Raw genomic sequence first — 19,866 nt, forward strand, 5'->3', positions numbered from 1 at the left:
CCCTTCTGGACACGAATGATTCTTATATTTGTGCCCTTTATGTTGTCCATCATATCCCTGAGATCCATTATGATTTTTTTTATTTTTTCCCCATTCTTTCTTTTGTACTTTCACTGTCCATTCTTGCCTCTTCCAGCTTGCTGATTCTCTCCTTACCTTCTTCTAGTCTAGTACTGTGTGTATCCAGAATCTTTTAAATGTTTCTTTTATTTCCATAAGCTCTCTATTTTCTTATTTACTCTTGCAAATTCATCTTTATGTTCTTCTAGGGTCATGTCCTTTATATCCTGTGCCATGATCTCATTGTTTGTCATTAGTTCTTTGATTAATTGCTCCAAGTACTGTGTCTCCTCTGATCTTTTGATTTGGGTGATTGGGTTTGGGTTATCCATATCTTCTGGTTTCTTCATGTGCTTTAAAATTTTCTGTTGTTTTTGGCCTCTTGGCATTTGCTTATCTTGATAGGGTTCTTTTAGGATATGTGGGTTTATTTAAACAATTACCTCTTAATTTGTGAGAGCTACAGCTTGGTGGTGTGCACTTTCTCTGTTACCAGCAGATGATGCCCACGAGCCACCTATTACTCTCAAGCCAGTTCTCCCCAACTTTGTCTATGTGGTGAGTGGGGGTCTGAATCTTGTGGGGGTCCAATCAGTGCCTCAAATTTCTGTGTGTAGTTGGTGCTGCCAGCCCTGAATGTGGGGTGTGTGTAGTGGTTAGGGTGGGAGGGCAGCTTTAAGAATCATGTCTCCCAGGAATTCCTGGCAACTTAAAGCTGTTGCAGGAGTCCAAACCTTTGGCTCAGGCTCCTCACAGTCTGTCTCTGCTGCAGACCCACAATCCCTGATATTGATGTAGGGTCTCTGGGACTTCCATTTGGGTCCCACCTCCAAGGGCCTCCCTGGGGGTAAGACAGCACAATGTCACAGGTGAGTGCAGTCTCCAAGGGAAGCTCTGGGCAGCTGTGCCTTGCAGGGGCATTCCCAGTGCACTGAGAGGATGGCTGTATGGGGCATGGTAAATTCCCCCTTCAGCAGACCGCCACCTTCCCAGCTCTGGGACAATTAGCTGTGCATGTGCAAAAGGCTATTATCCATGCCAGATACTGTGGTGGGTGCCTGGAGTTTGGATGGTGCTTCCCACCATGCTGGGCTGTGCGGCATAGCTCTGTGCCATAGTGCCACATAGGCACATTCCCAGCCCACTGAAAAGATGGCTGTATGGGGCCTGGCAATTTCCCCCTTTTTGTGTACCTCTACCTTCCCAGATCTGGGACAATTAGCTGCAGGTGTGCAAAAGGCTATTGTCCTCTGCACATAGTTGCCTTAGTTAGTCTTCCTGCAGTAGGATCTGGGCATCACAAGTCTTGCTATAGGGAACCCTAGCTGGAGGCAAAGCTGGAGCCGGCACTGTGGCGCACGGAGCGGAGTGAGGCAGCCAAGCTGAAGCAGCTGGCAATTACCCAAGAACTATATGAAACAGTGTTTTTGGGGTCTCCAATAAGCAGTCACACATCGGATGCAAGTTTGGAATTGGAGGAAAAGCTGAGATCGCAGAGAACATTGTAAGTTCCCCGGACCAGGGGTCTGGTGCCCCTCCCCACCCAGACCTCACAGACTGTCTTGCTGCCGGCTCCCTGAAAGGGGAAAAAAAAAAAAACAAATAACAGCAATCTGCTGAGGGCAAGAAGGGGGGCTCAACCCAGCCTCAACTGCAGAATTAATTAACAAATTAATTAACTAATTTTGGGAGCTGGAGTGCTAAAGAAGGGCTGGGCTCCGAGAAGCGGGGGCACGTAAAAGCAGGCACCCATTCCCAGACTCCAAAAAAGCCATTTTTCCCCTACATTTTGTCCCTTCTGGCTTCTCACTAATTCCTTATCTTTTTACATTTCAATAGCCCTTGGCAGGGGTGGAACTGAAGCTGTTGGAGAGCAATTATTAGACAATAGCCCAAAGCATATCTTTAAATGCTCTATTCTGACACGGACAAAACTTCCAGGCTGGGGAAAGACTTTTAAAAGGGACTCTTTATTTTTTTCCTTTTTTCTTTTTCTTGTTTTTCTTTTCTATTTTTTTTTTTAATCTAAAAGTAATATATGTGGTTATTTTCTATTGGAAAGCCCAGGTTGAGGGACTAGGATGGGCTTGGGGGGAGACAGAGTACCCATAGCATCTTTGAGTTCCATATTCACTACTGAAGGTCTCCACCCCCATCTTTAATTGGCAACTCAGGCTGACCAGGGAATCTACCTGGAGAGGCCCCAAAGAGGAGACGGGAGAAGGGAATAGTGCCCCTGAGAGACAACTGGAGTTCTGAGGATTGGGAGAGTGGAGGGAGGTCCAGCTCAACTGGCAGTCCTGCTTTTGGGAACTCAGACCCCAGGGGCTGGAATTCAGATTCCAGCTTCAGTCAGCCATGCCCCCGACAGGATTAGAGTCAGCAGGAGAACTAAAGTCTACATACCTCCTTACACTGGTGGGGGAGCTGCGGGCTGGCGAGCGCCACCTGCTGGACAGGAGAGGAAAAGCACCAATTCTAAAGGCCTCATAGGAAGGTCTCATTCTCAGGAAAACTCCATACCCTCCCAATGAGACCTGGGCCTCACTAGACTGGGAAAATCTGACTAGGGTCGACCATATCTGAGGAGACCCACTCACAAAAAGGTTACATAGAGGCAGAGCAAGAAACAGAAAAAAACAAGAGGGGAAAAATTCTGATCAACTAAATAGAACCTAAGTTAGAGGTCTAGAATAAGTTGAACTGAATAACAGAGGCCAGAGAACAAAGCCAACCAGCAAGGAAACCACTAGGTAAAAGATAGAAAACAAGCTCCAAAATAAACTAATCTAGAAAATCGGATGCCTAGACAACTTAAGATAACAAGCCATACCAGGAAACACAAAAACATGGATCAGCCAAAGGAACAAACTAATAGCTCAGCTGAGATACAGGAGATGAGGCAACTAATGCTAAATAAATACGATGAAATGAAGGAAGATATAGCAAAAGAGCTAAAGGATATAAAGAAGACACTGGATGACCATAAAGAAGAATTAATAAACTTAAAAAAACAAACGGCAGAACTCAAGGGAATGAAGGCCACAATGGAGGAGATGAAAAACACAATGGAGGGACACAACAGTAGGTTTGAACCGGCAGAAGAAAGGATCAGTGAACTGGAAGACAGGTCATTCGAATTCATACACACAAAAGAACAGATGGTGAAAAAAATAAAAATATGAGCAGGGTCTTAGGGAGCTGAGTGACAACATGAAATGCACAAATATACATGTTATGGGTATCCCAGAAGAAGAAGAGAGGGGAAAAGGGGCAGAAAGAGTAATAGAAGACATATTCACTGAAAATTTCCCAACTCTTATAAAAGACAGAAAATTAGAGATTCAAGAAGTACAACATACCCCAAATAGAATAGATCCCAATAGACCTACTCTAAGACACTTACTGGTCAGATTGTCCAATGTCAAAGACAAAGAGAGGATTCCGAAAGCAGCAAGAGAAAAGTGATCCATCACATGCAAGGAAAGGTCAATAAGACTATGTACAGATTTCTCCCCAGAAGCCATGGAGGCAAGAACACCAGTGGCATCATATATTTAAGATACTGAAAGAGAAAAACTGCCAACCAAGAATTCTATATCCAGCAAAATTTTCCTTCAAAAATGAGGGAGAGATTAAAACATTTTCAGACAAACAGACAATGAGAGAGTTTGTGAATAAGAGACTGGCACTACAAGAAATACTAAAGGGAGTGCTACAGGCTGATAGGAAAAGACAGGAGAGAGAGAGAGTTGGAGAAGAGTGCAGAAATGAACATTATCAGGAAAGGTAAAAGGAGAAGAAAAAATAAGATATTACATATAAATTCCAAAAAACAAAATGGTAGTAGAAAGTACTGCCCTTACAGCAATAACATTAAATGTAAATGGATTAAACTCCCCAATAAAAAGACACAGACTGGCAGAATGGATTAAAAAACAGGACCCATCTATATGCTGTCTACAAGAAACTCACTTTAGACCCAAGGACAAACATAGACTGAAAGTGAAAGGTTGGAAAAAGATATTTCATGCAAACAACAACCAGAAAAAAGCAGGAGTAGCTATATTAATATCAGACCAGTTAGACTTCAAAACTGAAACAATTAAAAGAGACAAAGAAGGACACTATATATTAATAAAAGGGTCAATTCATCAAGAAAACAAAACAGTCATAAATATTTATGCACCAAGCCAGAATGCCCCAAAATTCATGAGGCAAACACTGCGATCACTGAAAGGAGAAATAGATACCTCTACAATAATAGTTGGAGACTTCAATACACCACTCTCATCAATGGATAGAACATCTAGACAGAGGATCACTAAAGAAACAGAGATGTTGAATTGTATGATAAATGAACTAGACTTGACAGATATTTAAAGAACACTACATCCAACAACAGCAGGATACACTTTTTTCTCAAGTGCTCATGGAACATTCTCTAGGATAGACCACATGTTGGGTCACAAAGCAAGTCTCAACAAATTTAAAAATATTGATATTATACAAAACACTTTCTCAGACCACAATGGAATGAAGTTGGAAATAAATAAAAGGCAGAAGGTCATAAAATTCACAACATATGGAGGCTAAACAACACCCTCTTAGAAAACCAGTGGGTAAAGGAAGAAATTACAAGAGAAATTAGTAAATACCTCGAGGCAAATGACAATGAAAACACAACTTATCAAAACTTATGGGATGCAGCACAGGCAGTGCTGAGAGGGAAATTTATTGCCCTAAATGCCTATATTAAAAGAGAAGAGAGAGCAAATTTGAAGAGTTAACTGCTCACTTGGAGGAATTAGAGAAAGAATAGCAAATTAACCCCAAAGCAAGTGGAAGGGAAGAAATAACAAAGATTAGAGGAGAGATAAATGCAATTGAGAACAGGAAAACAATAGAGAGAATCAACAAAAACAGAAGTTGGTTCTTTGAGGAAATCAATACAATCGATGGACCGCTGGCTAGGCTAACAAAAAAAAAAGAGAGAGCAGATGCAAATAAATGCAATCAGAAATGGGAAAGGAAATATAACTACTGACCCTGCAGAAATTAAGGAGATAATGAGAAGATACTATGAGCAACTGTATGCTAATAAACTAGATAACTTAGATGAAATGGACAACTTCCTAGAAAAGCATAAACAACCAACATTAACTCAAGAAGAAATAGATGACCTCAACAAACCAATCACAAGTAAAGAGATTGAGTCAGTCATCAAAAAGTGCCCAAAAAGGAAAAGCCCAGGACCAGGTGGTTTCACATGTGAATTCTACCAAGCATTCAAGAACGAATTAGTACCAATCCTGCTCAGTCTCTTCAAAAAAATTGAAGAAGAGGGAAAGCTACCTAACCCTTTCTATGAAGCCAACATCACCCTAATACCAAAACCAGACAAAGATACTACAAAAAAAGAAAATTATAGACCAATTTCCTTAATGAATATAGATGCAAAAATCCTCAACAAAATACTCACAAATCAAATCCAGCAGCACATTAAAAGAATTATACATCACGACCAGGTGGGATTTATTCCAGGTATGCAAGGCTGGTTCAACACAAGAGAATCAATTAATGTAATACACCACATCAATAAATCAAAGCAGAAGAACCACATGGTTATCTCGATTGATGCAGAAAAGGCATTTGACAAAATTCAACATCCTTTCCTGATGAAAACATTTCAAAGGATAGGAATAGAAGGGAACTTTTTCAATATGATAAAGGCAATATATGAAAAACCCACAGCTAACATCACACTCAATGGGGAGAGACTGAAAGCTTTTCCTCTAAGATCAGGAACAAGACAGGGATGCCCACTATCACCATTGTTATTCAACATTGTGCTGGAAGTTCCAGCTAGAGCAATTAGGGAAGAAAAAGAAATAAAAGGCTTCCAAATTGGAGAGGAAGAAGTAAAACTTTCACTATTTGCAGATGACATGATTCTATATGTAGGAAATCCAGAAAAATCTACAGCAAAGCTACTAGAACTAGTCAATGAATACAGCAAAGTAGCAGGCTACAAGATCAACACGCAAAAATCTGTAGTGTTCTTATACACAAGTAATGTGCAACAAGAGGAGGAAATCAAGAAAAAAATCCCATTTAAAATAGCAACCAAAAGAATTAAGTATTTAGGAATAAACTTAACCAAGGACACAAAAGACCTTTACATAGAAAACTGTAAGAAACTGCTAAAAGAAATTGAACAAGATCTGAAAAAATGGAAGAACATACCATGTTCATGGATTGGAAGACTAAATATAGTTAAGATGGCAATTTTACCTAAACTGATTTACAGATTCAATGCAATACTAATTCAAATCCCAACAACTTACTTTACAGAAATAGAAAAACCAATAACTAAATTTATTTGGAAGGGTAAGGTGCCCCGAATAGCCAAAAATATCTTGAGAAAGAGGAATGAAGTGGGAGGTCTCACAGTACCTGACTTTGAAGCATATTACAAAGTTACAGTGCTCAAAACAGCATGGTACTGGCATAAGGACAGATATACTGATCAATGGAATCAAATTGAGTGTTCAGAAGTAGACCCTCGCATCTACAGACAACTGATCTTTGATAAGGCAGTGAAGCCAAAGCAACTGGGAAAGAGCAGCCTGTTCAATAAATGGTGTTTGGAGAACTGGATATCCATTTCCAAAAGAATGAAAGAGAATGTCCATCTCACACCATATACAAAAATTAACTCAAAGTGGATCAAAGACCTAAACATTAGCACCAAGGCCATAAAACTCTTAGAAGAAAATGTAGGGCAATATCTTAAAGATCTTGTGATAGGAGGTGGTTTCTTAGACCTCATACCCAAGGCGCGAGCAACCAAAGAACAAATAGACAAATGGGATCTCCACAAAATTAAACACTTTTGTACATCAAAGGACTTTGTCAGAAAAGTAAAAAGGCAACCTACACAATGGGAGATGATATTTGGAAACCACATATCAGATAAGGGTTTAATATCCTGAATATATAATGGAATTCTGCATCTCAATAACAGAAAGACAAACAATCCAATTAAAAAATGGGCAAAAGACATAAACAGACACTTTTCTGAAGAGGAAATACAAATGGCTCAAAAACATATGAAAAAATGCTCAACTTCACTGGCTATTAAGGAAATGCAAATCAAAACCACAATGAGATATCATCTCACACCTACCAGATTGGCCATTATCCAAAAAACAGAAAATGACAAGTGCTGGAGAGGATGTGGAGAAAGAGGCACACTTATTCATTGTTGGTGGGAATGTAGAATGGTGCAACCACTCTGGAAGACAGTGTGGAGGTTCCTCAGGAAGCTAAATATAGATTTGCCATATGACCCAGCTATTCCATTGCTAGGTATATACTCAGAGGAACTGAAACTTAAGACATAAACAGACATTTGTAAACCGATGTTTATTGCAGCATTATTCACAATTGCCAATAGATGGAAACAGCCCAAATGTCCATCAAAGGACAAGTGGATAAACAAACTGTGGTATATACACATGATGGAATATTATGCAGCTGTAAGACAGAACAAAGACATGGATCATGTAATAATGTGGATGAACCTTGAGGACATTATGTTGAGTGAAGTTAGCCAGAAACAAAAGGACAGATTCTGTATGGTCTCACTAATATGAACAGACATTAATGAAAAACTTTGGGAGTTAAAAGCTGACAACACAGGCAACCAGGAGATAGAAAGAGGGCAGAGACCAGCCATTTGATGCTGAAGGACTACAGAATGTTTAGGATTGATTGCATAGATCCAGAAATAGATAGCATAATACTGTGTGATGGTAGCACAGTATTGTAAGTACACTGAACAAAGATGTCTGTGAGTAAAGCTGAAGGAGGTGGGATAGGAGAATGTATGACACCAGAGGTAAAGATAGATGATAAATACTGGGACTGTATAACGTGGCAAAAACTGGAGTGGCCAATGACTGTTACTAAATATACAAATATAAAAATGTTTTTGCATATAGGAAAGCAAATGAATGTCAACCATGTAGAGAGTTGAAAAAGGGATGGTATTCAGGAAATAACATAATCAAAGCAAACTGGAGTCTATGGTCAACAGTAACATTGTAATATACCTCCATTAAATGTAACAAAGGCAATATTCCAATGCTAAATGTATATGAGAGGGGGATATAGGGGAGGAATATGGGATTCTTGGTAGTGGTGTTCTTTGCTGTCCTTACTAGTATATTGTATTGTATGACATGTTATTTTTCTTTTTATCATTTTTTTATTAATGCTAAAAAAAACCAATTTTTCTTGTAGTAATCAATATGTTCAAGTGCTGATTGTGGTGATAAATGTACAACTTTATGATGACACCATGAACAATTGATTGTACACTGTGGATAAATGTATGGTATGTGACTATAACTCTATAAAATTGTAGGAAAATATATATATACAGGAGTAAAAGTGTTGGAGAAAACATGGTGAGAGGGATGTACCTATCTACCTGTTGAGGAGCAGGTAGAATGGTGCAGCCTTTCTGAAGGTCAGTGTGGTTGTTCCACAAAAAGTTAAGTATGTGGGGACCAAAAGGACCTGCAACCTCATTATGGGGTATGTCATTTGAAGATCTGAGAGCAGAGACATGAATGAACATTTGCAAACTGGTGTTCATGGAGGCAGTAATCATGATTTGCAAAGGGTGCAGATGACCTAAGGGTACATTGACTGAAGAATGGAATGGTGTACTGTGGTGTATGCATACAGTGGAACATTGAGCAACTACAAGAAAGAGTGAAGCTGTGAGACACATAACGAGCTGAATGGATCCTATACACAGTATTTGAGTGAAGTACACCAGAAATAAAGGCAAACACTTTAATGCCTCACCAATATGGACTAACTACAATGTGTAAACTCAGAATGGAATCTTAAAACATAGCCTAACATGGATATAATAATTGTAATAGTCCCTAGATTGTAAGCTCTTACAGCAGTTAACTTTATCCCTGAATTGTAATGCCTATCTCTAAACTTTGAGATGCTGATCCCCTAGCGTATAACCTGGTTGGTCTCTGGAACAATGCATATCTCTGAGACACCTGAAACTCAGAGCTAGAGCTCGGCAGATATGAATGTCAGTATTAGTGCATGCAGCCACTGTTAAAAAAAAAAAAAGGTGAAAAAGAGCCCAGACTTCAATTAGTGATATGAATGAAGCAGGTCTGGTTAAGACCAGGGCAAGCCAGGCCAAAGGGTAAAGGTTGAAACTGACTGTGTTTTAAAACTTCAACTTCCATATGAGACCAAGGGAAGAGATATCTATTTGGTACAGGTTCTAAATTTTCTAAACGGTACAACTCTACAGTCGATTTGTTCAAACACCACAATTGCATGGAACTTTGAATAGGAAGTGAGATATGGTAGGTTAGTATAGGCTGGAGTGAAATAGTGACACATCCCAGAGTAATTTGGGCATATAATAAAAAGTATATTTACAGCCTCCCCCTCCCCAGCCCCGAGGATCTGGGGGAAGGTGCGGATGTGTTGGACATCCTCACCTGGACTGGTGTTGATGTTGTCACAAACATTGGGACTGGCGGTTTGATGTGCTGAACCCTCGATCATGGGACTTGCCCTTATGAAGCTCGTTACTGCAAAGGAGAGGCTAAACTTGCATATAATTGTGCCTAAGAGTCTCCCCCTGAGTACCTCTTTGTTACTCAGATGTGGCCCTCTCTCTCTCTAACTGAGACATCTCGACAGGTGAACTCGCTGCCCTCCCTCCTACGTGGGACCCGACTCCCAGGGGTGTAAATCTCCCTGGCAATGCAGAATATGACTCCCAGGGATGAATGTGGACCCGGCATTGTGGGACTGAGAGTATCATCTTGACCAAAAGGGGGATGCAAAATGAGACGAAATAGTTTCAGTGGCTGAGAGATTTCAAATGGAGTCGAGAGGTCACTCTGGTGGACTTTCCTATGCACTATATAGATAACACGTCTTAGGTTTTAATGTATTGGAATAGCTAGAAGTAAATACCTGAAACTACCAAACTCCAACCCAGCAGTTTGGACTCCTGAAGACAATTATATAATAATGTAGATTACAAGGGGTGACAGTGTGATTGTGAAGACCTTGTGGATCACACGCCCTTTATCTAGTGTATGGATGAGTAGAAAAATGGGGATAAAAACTAAAGGACAAATGGGGTGGGATGGGGGGGATGATTTGGGTGTTCTTTTTTCACTTTTATTTTTTATTCTTGTTCTGGTTCTTTCTGATGTAAGGAAAATGTTCAGAGATAGATTGTGGTGATGAACGCATAACTATGTTATCATACTGTGGACAGTGGATTGTATACCATGGATGATTGTATGGTGTGTGAATGTATTTCAATAAAACTGAATTTAATAAAAAAAAAGAAGTAAAAAAAACAAAGTCTTGCTATATTGTTGGTAAAGGAAATTGGAAGAGATGACAATGCCTAAAAGTACACTTTATGTCCTTTTGAAAAGTATGTATATGTTTTGTATGTACCTTCTTCTGTAGCACTTTTTAAAAAATGTGCTCTTATTTTTGTTTAATAACTTAGGTTCATGCCCTTAATAGAAGTATGTTGGCATTTATGAGCTTTATACTTAGCAACATACTTCAGGAAATTCTTTTGGGAAAAAAAAAGATTGCTAAACTTTGTAAATGGTTAGCTTTATTCCTTATATATAAAAAATGTCTAAAAGAATGACATGAAGTTTATGATGATGTATAAAAGGAATTATTGTCAACTATTTTAGATTGCTATAGCAACTTGCACATTAAATTGTTTTAAGTTTTCTACCTTTAACTCAAATAAAGCTTATAATAAACAAAACAAAACAAAACAAAACAAAACAAAAAAAAGGTTATTGTCCACACCAGATACTGAGGTGGGTGCCCAGGATGGGGATAGCAGTCTCCCCTCACTCAAATGCTTGGCTGTCACTGCTGGATCCACAGCTGCTTTTGGGATTTTTAAAATTAATCCCTCTCCAAATGCCTACCCCTGGTTTCTCCCAACTGTGGCATGGCTGCTGGCTCCCTAGCAGCCTCACTTACTTGATTCTGAATGCAGACTCTCAGTTTCACAAAGTTCACTATCCCTGTGGATTTAGCAGAAGTTGTCCAGTCAGTGCAGCACTGGAGCTGGTATTCTGGAGCACTTTCTTTTATCTAGTGTTTTTTGCCCTGACTCTCCTAATCTGCCATCTTCCCCTCTCCAATCTGTCTCTCCTTCATTTTTAATGGATAATTTTGTCAGATCTAGAAATCTTGGTTGACAGTTGTTGTTTTTTTTTCCAGCACTTTGAATATGTCATCCCACTGCATTCTGGTCTCCATGATTTCTGAAGAGAAATCAGTTGTTAACATTATTGAGCATCCCTTATAGTGATGTGTTGCTTTTCTCTTGCTGCTTTCAAGATTCTTTTTAGTATCGTCTTTCAAAAATTTGACTATAATATGTCTTGGTGTAGATCTATGATTTTATTCTGCTTCAAGTTCACTGTACTCCTTGGATATATAGATTCATGTCTTTCATCAAATTTGTAATGTTTTAAGCCATTTTTTCAAACATTCTTTCTTCCTTTATCAACAGCAGTTGCTGCTTCTCTCAAAGCTTCAACCCTGAGCTCCAGCTGGTCCAGGCGGCTGCTGCTGTCCGTAGTGCAGGAGGGGCAGCGGAAGAGGCCCTCTTTGGCTTTCTCATTGATCTTCACCAAAGGCATCTGATATTCTGAGGAGGGGCAGCCAAGAGGTCCCCAGGCCCTGGCAGCGGCGAGTCAAGTGTTCCCACGGCCGCAGGCATCCCCGTCACCGCACGGGGCGCCAGCCTCCCTCTGATGCCCGCGGGGAGTGGCCAGGGAGGACATGCAGACACAGCAGCTGCTGTGCGACTCTCAAGTAGTGTTTTTATAGAGATTTCTTTAAATGCTTGGACCCAATAAAAGACAGCAAGTGAAAGAATGAAATACTCTCCCAGTATTTTTCAGATTGTCTCTATGTTGGAGCATTCCTTCAGTGCTTAGCCATCCAGCCTGTTTACAACTCATTCCCATAGCCTTCTCTTCCTGCTTGCACAGAGACTGAAGTCAGGCAGAGGTGAAAGGTTAGGGTCTTCTCAGGCATTTTCTGAGCATGCTTCCAGCCCTGGGCATATGCATGCATGGCCTTCTCAATAGTCTGATACATGTGAAAGCTTTTGAAAGCCTTTATTTCCCTACACATCTCTTTTCCAACCTCTTCCTTCCCAAGCTTTTTGGTCTGTCTTGTCTTGTCTAGCTTGTCTTGACTGTTGTCCTTTGCTCCAGGCTGCTGCAGCCAATACTTTTGCCTTCAAATGTTTTTGGCAAATGCATCCTGGGAATCCATTTCATATACGGGAATGCTTCAAGTTTCAAGAGAAACAAAGGCAAGCCCTTGTGATGATCCCTCATGGAGCTGCCAGATTTGTTGAAACACACAACCATAATTATTTGAGAATGCAGTCCATATTGTTCCCTCTAGCACTAGCAATCTTGAGCAGGAGGAGTGCAGGTTGCCAATATTCATGGCTGTCTCATGTCAGCTTCCGTAGTGACAAAAATGAGGATTTAAATTCTAGCTTTGCCCCTAACTGTGATCTTGGGCAAGAGACTTAACTACTCTGAGACTCACTTTCCCTCTTTGTTTCACTTGGCTATCAGAATTAATGCAAGGATTGCAAGAGATAACAAATGTGAAAGTGCCTAGCCCAATACTGGTACTCAAAATCTAGTTTAAATTCCCTCTCCTCACATTCAAATCTTCCTTGAATTGTCTATTTTCTCTCTTTTAGAAAATCCTCTGCCACTTTTTCCATAGGGGAATTAATGGCTGGTAATGGCTAAATGTATAACCCCTTGCAGAATGTTTGCATTAACACAAAGGATCCCCTTTAACCCACAGGATTTAAACCTTCTTGATGGTTTTGGAATTTTTGAGAGCAGGCAGTTTAGGAAGAGGGCTTACCCTCCTCTTTCATAGCCTCTAGACTGTAAGAGGTGCTTTCAATGAGAGAGGATCTCTAGTAGATGATGGTGTTCCAATCTTGCAGGGTGGCACTTTCTTCCTCAGAGTATCTAATGTTTTTTAAGTTAGACACACGAAGATGGATATGCTGATAGTACTTACCTGTAGGTACTCACCTGCAGCTGTGTGATTTGGGCAAAGCATTTAAAACTTTGCTCATTTGTGAGCTGGAGATAATGAAAATGACGTGAAAATGTTTCACAAACTCCAAGTTAACCAATGTTAGGTAGCATAATTATTAACTTGCATATCCACTGTTACACAACTGTAACTGATAGTAAAAAAATGCCCACTCACAAAATAATAACCTGAAAACTGTCAATGCAAGGAATTTGTGGCTTATGTTTAATGCTTCAGTCTCCTTGAAGGCAAACCTTCTCTACCAAATCTCTCCTAGTATAAATAATGAAAACACAAAGCTTTTAAGGCCTAGGTACAATGCCACATATCATTGTCATGAAATAGGTTTATTTGTTTATGTATTTATGAATTTATTTATACCAGGCTGCATTTCACAAAACATCGAGGTAGCCTACAAAGATACGGGCTTGATCAAAATTTTTTTTAAGAAGTGGTGAAATTGTAGATAAAGAAAGATAAGTTAGAAGAAATAAGATGAGGCTGAGGATGAGGTTTGTATTTAACCATTCATGTAATGCTTCAAGACCCCCTGCACAACCTAACCAATGTTCACTCTGTAGCTTTAAACTTGTACCCTTTGTGCATATATCTAGGACACAGATGGCCACCAACATGTGCCAATACAGTGTAGGAACCCTGCATTACATCCATTAACTTAAATATATCTTTAAGATCATGCTTTGAACAAAAAAAAAGAAAGCTTAGAAGGCAATATGTTGAGTGGGAATAAACATCAAAATATAGCAGTCATGTCTTCAACTTCTACAATTGTCTTTATGTGCTGACTAACATTTATGCAGCCTTTTACAGATCTTTTACCATGTAATTTAAGTTTTAGAAGTTTTGATAAAATCACTAGTATATAACCATGCAGAAAGCACATCACACTGACAGCACAGAGGCAAAGATTTTGCACGGGTATATCAGCTTTCCACATGGTGCAGGTTACACAAAATACAATATCAATCTTATTCCTAACAGATCCTAAAAAGATATTTCAAGGCTTAGCTGTAAATTACAATAATTTATATCTATATTCTTAAAAATGATATCCACAAATCTTAAAAAGGAATTTTAAATGCAAGGCTATATTGAATTGGTAAACTGCAACACAAACTGGTGCAACATAGGTAAATGAATACCAGTCTCAGTCTATGTGATGCAAGCATGCTACTCTCCCACTAATTTAAATTACTTTCAATCACTATGAGCCAGAATGCATGCCTGAAACTTAAACTGCACATTAAAAATAATATTTTGGCATAGAAACTAAATTTAATGAAATACAGCCATCAAATTATGCCCACTACATTAATGTTCTAATGCAAAATTAAGGTGTCAAACTTTAGTTTGATATGCCCGAACCCATTTATTGTTCCCTCCCTGCCCATCCCACAAAGGTAAAAGGAGTGACTAATTTGGCATTTCACAGGGTGGTTCTTTGTTTAAATTTGTTTCATTTTATTTCCAACTTCTTTTGGGGTACCTTAAATTGTAACTTCCAAGAACCTACTTCTACTATGGGTAGGCAAGTTGGTTTTAACTACAGTAGCTTCATTTATGTAATTCTTCATCAGCATGCAAAACAAGGCCCCATCATGTGGGAAAACCTATATAAAAATTTTTAAATAAAAAAAAAGCTTCTTTACTGTTTGTAACCCCATTCTTAGGTTTTCTTTATTGTGCACTATAGAATTTTTTCCTCTTTCTTACCCCTATGCATCATTTATATGGTTCTTGTTTTGGTACAATTCCCCATAATATTTCAGAATGTGCTGTTTTGTGAGTAGACTGAATAGACTTTTTTTGCTTCTTCACATCCAGTGCAGAGGTGTAATCGGAGACAGATTTCCACCCACAAAGACTCCAGATGTTAAAACGTTTTCCAACATCAACTTAATACAGTGACAGCAACACCTCCCTCCCGCCCCTCACAGTAGGGTTGGGATTGTACTGTATTTCCTACTGGTTTACCCTTCCCCCTGTAAGGGGTAACATTTTCCCTGGGTGCAGAAGCTCCTTCATAGTCTCCAAGACTGAAGGACCCCTAACTATGGGACTGCAGCCTAAGTGCATGAGTTTAAACACCATAAAAAGCTGCAAGACACTCTTTTAAGGGAAGAGGAAACTGATCAGAGAAATGCCTCCAATTTTCATCCCCAACTTGATTTTTAAGTCCATGAAGGATCTTACAGAACATGTCTCTGAGATCATCTTTTGGGTTAATCCATGATGCAACAGCATCACAAAAAAATATAAAATCTTGGATTACTCCACTGGGATTCACACTGAATTGTGGTACAAATCCCACGGAATGCAGAATCCTTTTCCTCATTGTCCCTTATGTTTCTCAGAGAGGTGCACCAGGGTCTTACAAACTTCTGTAGCATGGGGGCCACCTCTTGAGGACAAACGTAACCAGGACGACCAATTGTTATTGCTGTATTCTCTAACAACGTCTTTGATGTGTTGGGTCTGTTAATGATTTCTACAAGCTGGTGCAACACCATAGGAATATAAGGCTGCATCTCTATGCCCATTTGAATGGAAATTTCTCCAATTGCCCATGTGGCACTGTTACAAACTGAAATGAACACTGGATTTAGGTTGGTTCCCAATATTGGCATGAAATCAGCTATACAAGGCTTAACATGCTGAAAGCAAGCTTTCATCAGGTCACCTAACAGGGCAAAGGAACTCTGTCGAATTTCTGGCATTTTATCCTGCATGCATTGGTACATTAGTGTTAGAATGTTTACTTCGTGCTACTAGCTGTTCAATGTCACCTCCAAGTCCTTCAGCCAGGCCACTGAGTAAATCAAGAGCCACTATCACAAAATCTTTATCTGGAGCCTCATACTGGTTGAGCATTATTCAGCATGGCTTGTGCAAGAGTCTTCTGTACTAGATTTACACAATGCTGATATACAGGTTCACAATAAGGGAGAAAGCCAGACTGCAGGGCTGTGGCAACTGAAGATAGGCACTCAAGTAAAGGGAAGAGATCTTTATCTTTGTCCTTTAACATGTTCCACTTCTGGATCAGTGGAGGCATTAGCATCTGAATATATTCTGGTTTGTTTAAATGATGTCCTACTGAATCCTACTGAATCTGCTAATGTTCCTATGGCATCACAAAGAATGTGCAGGTTCTTATGCTGATATTTACTAATTGTGAGGAACAGGGTATCAAGTGTATAAGCAAGGTAAGGAACAAGTTCTGTACAAGCCTCCTCTTCTAGGGTAGCAAAGGCACTGCAGGCAGCTTCTTGTACTCTCTTGTTATCCAGGATACACTTTAGCAATTCTGTCATTAATGGCTTCAGGTATGTGTCTGGTGGCTGGCTGACTACCCAGTGTGCATAGAGGCTAAGAGTCCAGCACGTTATAGAATGCACAAGAGCCTTTTTATCAGAGAGGCACTGAATGAGGTGAGGAATGAGCTCATGCAAGTATGGAATCATGCCTTGCATGCAACCTTCAGCAACTGCTTCTAAAACCAAGATGCCTGATTCTTTAATCACCCATTCATGATGAAAAAGTAGCTCTTTCAAAAGGGGTAAAATATGTGGCAAAAGCTCATCATGATACACATTTGCGAGAACATCTAGGGCAGCAGAACATTTTCTTAGATTCCAGTCAGAAATTGTATCATCATCAATTTCATCATCATCATCATCATCTGCCTCTTCAATTCCATCTTCATCATGCTGCTACGCTACTGTCCTTGATCAAGGAAAATGTGGCCTTATATCCTGCTAACTATCAGGAATTGTTTCATCTTCTTCAACATCACCTTTAAGTAGGATAATATCTATATCTGAATACTTCATGCCATTCACTAACACAGGAATAAACTTTGGAAGATGCCTTATGAGTACATCTTTGCATATTGCCTGCTCAGCCAAAGTGAGCCAAAATTCACAAGCTTCTAAAGCCACACTTTCATCTTGATCTTGGGTCCCCTGCAGCATGTACTCAACCATATTATGCATGTGAGAAAGCAGGCGATCCATTCTAACTTCAAGCAACAACACAAGAGCTCGATACACATTTTCCCATACCTCTGGTTCTTCATCACCAGCCAATGCAAAGAGATTCTCGATAAGTGAATCAATGTGTAACATCAGAGCTTGAGTCCTACTGATGATAAACTGATTGACATATGTAAGAGCATGAGACCTTATTTTTGGATTACTGTGCTTGAAGAACTGTAAAAACTTGGGAATCATGATGTTGAGAGGATGATTTAAAGCATCACTATCTAAAATCTCAGCAGAATCTTCACGTATCTTCTGAGGGGCACCAAATTCTCCCTCACAAGTGTCATAATCTTCAGAATCCAAAAGGCTAAAAAGTTTTGGTAAAAGGTCAGGTCAGTTCTGCAGTTCTCCTTTGGAGGCTATGGTTGTAATCAAAATACAAACGGTGGCTCTAATGAGAGGCAAGAAGCCACCAATATTAATCAAACATTCATTTTTAATAAAGTCTGTTACACTATTTGGAAAATTTTGAAAATGTGCTTTCACATTATTCTTCAAGATGAGAGAACTCAATGATCTTGTGGGTTCATCTTCAGATTTTAATTTTGTAAGAACAAAAATCAGGTAGTTGTTAAAATCTGGATATTGGTTGAGTTGTTCCAGTTTTTGTTGCATGGTTCTCTGGACGGTGGTGTCTGGGGGCTGGGACTCCTTCAGAAGCTGCAGGATTTGCTGAAGCCCTTGCTCATCAGGTTTCCACTCATACTGCATCTTGGTTTGCTGGTCCCACACCATCCCAGAGGCTTCCAGCACTCGGGATCTCTGCCGAAGTGGCTTTGCCTCCAGTCTGGGGCCAGAAATGGCTGTGGAACCTGCATATTCTCTCTTATACACCTTGGGTGGGTGGTTCCCTTTCTTTCCCCTTGTCCCATGTCTATGAGAAGTCAATCCTTATTCTCCATCCCAATCCCCTACACAATGGGCCCCCTTTTGGAAACCCCTAGTCCTTTTATAGTATGACCACAAGTGGTCTGACCTTTGAGCCCAAACTCACTAAACCTCCTAGTTCATTTCTTCCCCTAGACTGCTTATAGTCCCTTTCTTCCCTTATCAGACTAGCATTTCTCAAGTCGGGTTAAGGTGACTTGACTATAGTCATTGGTTTGGTGGCAGGCAGCAATGATGGGGATAGATCCTAGGGGAGAGTGTGTGTTGTCTTGCAAGGAGACTAAATATAGTTTTCAAGAAAGGATTGGGGGATGCTAATCATTAATAGGCAGAAGTGGGTAGTGTTGCCAGATTTAGCCAAAAACATAAGTACAACTATGTCCATCCAATTAAATTTTAGACTTGAGATAAATAATGATTTTATTTTTTAGTATAAGTATGTCCCTATTCGTATATACCTAAACTACAATTAGTTGTTTATCTGAAATTCAAATTTAACTGTGTATTCTGTGTTTTATCTGGCAATCCTAGAAGTGGATCACCTTGCAATTACAGAGGGTACAGGGGAAGGTGGGATTTCAAGAGTTTTGAATATGTTGACCCAACACATCCCAAGTCTTAGGGTCCCACTCTTGTTATAGCCAACTAGATGGACTTTAGAAATCAATGTTCTCTAGAGCTCTACTAACTTTATAATTAAATTCTAGGCCAGATCCTTGCTTTTTCTGTCCACTGGCTGCAGGAGATGAAAGTCCCTTTGTATGTTACAAAGGGTGCCTTCTGACATTCATTTTTTGCCTTAAATTGAATTGGTGATTAATTAGTGATTAATTCTCTCAGAATTTTTTTTCTTTCTCCAATGCATCAGTGGCACTCAGCAAGATTAGGCAGATTCTATATAATTGGTACTTTCCCAAATCCTCTCAACTGCTTGAGATATTATACATGCATGTATATTCCTTTCCACTAGTATCACTGGTGAAAGTTTTAGCAATTTCACTGTTATAGCATTCCATGGACTACCTATTATCAGTGTTCTATCTATCTATCAGTGACAGTATCCTCATTACCTGTTCCAAAATCCTGTTTTGAGGGTCCACTTCCTAGAAACACTCCTGGTACCACCTCTCTTGATAAGGTTGTGGGGGAAAATGACTATGAGATGGCGATCTGTGCGCAGGTAATTTATAGGGCATGCTGAAAGAAACAACAATCATGAAGAAGTAAGCAGGGAAAGAAATTGAACTGCAATGCAGTCACATCAAAGGCCTCAGCCAATCCCATGGGGAGCACTGAAACTAGGATGGCCTTTCAGAGAGGTCCAAAATTGAAACTGGAGGCCTGGCCTTTGTACCCCTACATCATCCTGTCATGGATGTGGGCTTCCCTCAGAAGAGGCATAACCTTAAAAGAAGCAGTTCCTGTCAGCCAAGGTCAATGCCTTGGTATAGACTCAGCTGTGAGCCATTAGCAAGCAATACTCCCAGCAGTTGGGGAAATGAGTGTCTTCTTCCTGAATAGGTGTGGTGGGTTAGGGTGGGGTTGGGTGGTACAGTTCTGAGCAGTACACCACAGAATCCATTACAACAAATTTAATTGTATCTCTGTTGGCTATCTTTTATCTATTACTATCAAACCTATTGTATCATTTAAAAGT

At 39.8% G+C, this 19,866-nt stretch overlaps 1 pseudogene; it reads right to left on the reverse strand.

Annotated features, from left to right (window-relative positions):
* Nucleotides 1–15,358: 15,358 nt before the first annotated feature.
* LOC119523255 lies at nucleotides 15,359–18,056 on the reverse strand (annotated as a pseudogene).
* Nucleotides 18,057–19,866: the final 1,810 nt, after the last annotated feature.

Source organism: Choloepus didactylus, chromosome X (assembly GCF_015220235.1).
Source record: "Choloepus didactylus isolate mChoDid1 chromosome X, mChoDid1.pri, whole genome shotgun sequence".
NCBI lineage: Eukaryota > Metazoa > Chordata > Mammalia > Pilosa > Megalonychidae > Choloepus > Choloepus didactylus.